Source organism: Cornus florida, unplaced genomic scaffold (genome assembly GCF_030987335.1).
Source record: "Cornus florida cultivar Cherokee Brave unplaced genomic scaffold, ASM3098733v1 CherokeeBrave_3.0.0_Hap2_Chr09, whole genome shotgun sequence".
Classification (NCBI taxonomy): Eukaryota; Viridiplantae; Streptophyta; class Magnoliopsida; order Cornales; family Cornaceae; genus Cornus; species Cornus florida.
In genome coordinates, this window is record NW_026775579.1 from 68,452,363 (window position 1) to 68,455,130 (window position 2,768).

The 2,768-nt window shown below is 37.6% G+C and overlaps 1 pseudogene; it reads right to left on the reverse strand.

Annotated features, from left to right (window-relative positions):
• Positions 1 to 582: 582 nt before the first annotated feature.
• On the reverse strand, positions 583 to 2,515 carry LOC132273333 (uncharacterized; annotated as a pseudogene).
• Positions 2,516 to 2,768: the final 253 nt, after the last annotated feature.

The following is a 2,768-nucleotide window of genomic DNA, read 5'->3' on the forward strand; positions in this document are numbered from 1 at the left end:
CATGGCATATGCATTTGGGTCAGAGAGTTTATTATGAGTTGGGACAGAGCCATCTCCACAGTCCATCCACCGATAGAAAAGTAAGTTTGAGCGAATGCATTATATGCCCTTTGACACATATCTTGACAAGGCGATTTATACAAGCAATTATTTTTATTATTATTATTTTTGGGTTCGGACAAAAAATTCAAGTACCACTTTGTCTTTAGGGATGCTATCAATGAGTGATTCAAATTCGATCCGATTATTTTAATATGAATTAAGTAAAATATTTAATAATTTGAATATTCGTTAATGATTCGAATTTGATATGAACTAGTTAATGATTCAAATTCGATATGAATTATATTTCTTAATGTATTTATGTAAATTTTCTTAATCATATATAAGTTTATTATGTATAGTTTACCACACATCTCTTGAATACAATATACCATTGCTCTCTCTTATTTACAAGAAAGAAATTTTTTAAAAAAATAATAATTATTATTATAATAATAACAAATTCTATTATCTGAATATATGTGATAATAGAAAATGGTAAATAAATTCTAAACTGAATGACTAAATAACATTGTGTAAAAGCATGAATACTAAAAAAACAATACAACTGCACCATTCGGAGGAAGCTCGGTGTTTTAGGAGCATGATCAGTCATACAAAACCAACAATTTTTTTTAGCAACATTCTTAACTTGCTTTACTGTTTTCTTTTCTTTTTGTTTCATAAAGTAATAACTTTGGTTTTTTCTTCTACCCTTCCCAAACTCAACCACTGCATTGCTTCTCCTTTTTGGTTTTGTATTTCCTCGTCCATAAGATCAAAATTTCCGTGAGTCACAGTTCCCGAACATGATACTCTTTTTGAACGGAAGAGTAACACACAATATAGGACAACTAGTTTCCACGTCACTGGTGCTGCTCATATATCTGCATATAAGCCTCGGAGAGTGCAACCAGCTGAGGAAGAGTTTCCGAGACATGAAGATCCTGCATCTCATACCAGACTTCTTCAGACTTCCGTTGTACAAACACCCTATAGGAGGATCCTTCGCCTGGTTTGCCATCATGAACAACATTGGCAATCAAATCATACTTTGACCGCAATCTCTCACTCTTTGGCAAAGGAATATAATCCTTCACCTCTAAATTCTTCACAGGAAAATTAACAAGAGTGGGATTTTTCTCCACGAAAAAACTGTTTTTCGTAAAACGGCGCATGTGGAGAATTAGATACTGCGGCAGTCTGGTAACACGATATCTCATCCTTGCTATACCAGGTCCACGCACAACTTCTGTCACAGACTGACCATCAAACTTGTTCAGTATGTTGAAAAGTGGAACCTGTGGAATTTTATTTTTCTCCATCGGCAGTGGCAAGTCCAGCCCAAGCATTAAGAACGGCATTCTGCTAGTCTCAGTGACAACACCACCCTTTTCAGTTCCACCACCGTCATCATTTTTTCTCTTTGTCTCTTTCACAACCTCCAATTCTCCCCGAAAGCATTGATGGATGATACTCTTGGAACTTTTAAGATCGGTATGCAGTCTATTAAGAAGCCACGACATAAATTCAACTGGGTCAGACTGCGCACCAATCCGGAACCGTTTGTTACTAGCTTTCATCACTGCCTGCAGAAACTCATGTGGGCTCACCTGTCCCTTGAAGTTCCGTGCATGCCAAATCTTTCTTGCGAGTTCTCCAAATCGTTGAACAAGTGGAGATTTGTTGTGTTTGTAATTTTCGGGGATAAGGAAAAAATTCCTCAGAGGGGTAACGCGCATCAAGGATTGAATTGTGACATTCACAAAATCAGTTTCCTTATTCCTGGAAGATAATCAGAACCATCAAGCGCCCGAGACCATTGCTTGTTTCGGTCAAGCTGTTCAACTTGTTCCCTACTAAACCTTGGGTACAGAACATTTCGTATGTCATCCAATGATGGGTCGTTAATTTCATATCCATCTGGGAGGCAATAAACTTTCTCGGTCCCAAGGTTGATATAAACATGGTGCCCTGCTTCGAGGCCGTGGGTGTATGCGTGAGATTTCTGCCCTCTTCCTTGGTAATACTTCCCACACACCAAACAAGCATAGACATTCAAATTTGATAGGGAGACACAGCAAACTTCTCAAAATCAAAATCCAAAACCTGACGATTCACTGTATCGAGATAAGGACAGTCCTTACCAAGTTCGACCATTCGGTTGCGCATCCCTTGACGACTCTGTCCTCTTCTGCTATGATCATCTTCATCGTATTCCCCATCAACACTATCACCATTTCGCCCAATCATCACACCATTGTTTTCAACTGGTGGAAGGAGAGCATTATCGAAAGCAAGGCGAGGCGGAGAAGGAGAAGTAGAAGTATGCTGAAGCACCTTCTGCCTCTTCGGGTATTCCTCTCCCTCCGCGTTCTCTTCTTTTCTATTTGTTTTCATCCTCTTCACAGGCTATTCCAATTTCAATGTGACTGATTGAGGCGGAAAGATTAATTTATTGTGTTTGCTCGAATTGGCCTTCGATGGGTATTTTCTGAAAGACCTTGTGAGTATCGGCGCGGTGAGAGAGCAATGAAGAAAAGAGATATATTGCATTAGATATAAGATGTACAGAGATTTATATATAGGTGATGAAATGTGTGAAAGGCAAGAAATCTAAACTAAACCTATACAGATTAGAATATATTACATAATATAATAATAATATATTCTAATATCCTAATTATTTACCAAATCAATTTAGATATATTCTAATATCCTAATTA